This window comes from Plasmodium fragile, assembly GCF_000956335.1.
Source record: "Plasmodium fragile strain nilgiri unplaced genomic scaffold supercont1.19, whole genome shotgun sequence".
In the NCBI taxonomy this organism is placed as follows: Eukaryota; Apicomplexa; class Aconoidasida; order Haemosporida; family Plasmodiidae; genus Plasmodium; species Plasmodium fragile.
In genome coordinates, this window is record NW_012192599.1 from 150,605 (window position 1) to 151,317 (window position 713).

Genomic DNA, 713 nt, shown 5'->3' on the forward strand with positions numbered 1-713 from the left:
GCAAAAGGGAAAAAAAAAAAAAAAAAAAAAAAAGTGCCAACGTGTTAGGGGTTCCCATAACGGGGTGAAATGTACAAATGCGGGTGTGCCTCCGTGGTGATGCGTGACACATCAGTTAGACACACACAGAGGGGGGTAATGCAAACCCACTTGTAAGTCACTAAAGTGGTGACTAAACTTACCATCGAGATGTTGTTTCCTCGTTCCCCACTTACTGCTCTCATACATGTGTATATGAAAAGAAGTGATGGAAAAAAAAAAAAAAAAAAAAAATGAGTCGTTAGTAACAATGTGTAGTTATTATTTCGTGGCTCACGTGATGATGAACAACAGTGGCATCCACTCTGCCTGTTTTTTTTTTTTTTTTGTTTTTTTTTTCTATTACTATGGATGGCCTTCTTCTGGTTCACCTTCACCCCGCCGTACACATCGAAAAGGAAGAAAAGATAAACTGCGCAAAGGGGATAGAAAAATCAAATGTGTGTCGATGGGGAATCTAGAGGATGGGTCATCTCAGTAGCTGCGCTAAGTTTATCGTTTTTATAATTTACCAAGGAGGAGGTGGAAGCAGTGTTTCGTGAAGTTCATCCTGTTATAATTTTTTTTTTTTTTTTTTTTTTTTTTACAACTGTGGTTGGAAGGCAAGTCTAGTTTTGTTCATCAGCTGGGTTTTAAGAGGCAAATAGGGTGACTTCTTTTTTTTTTTTTTTTTT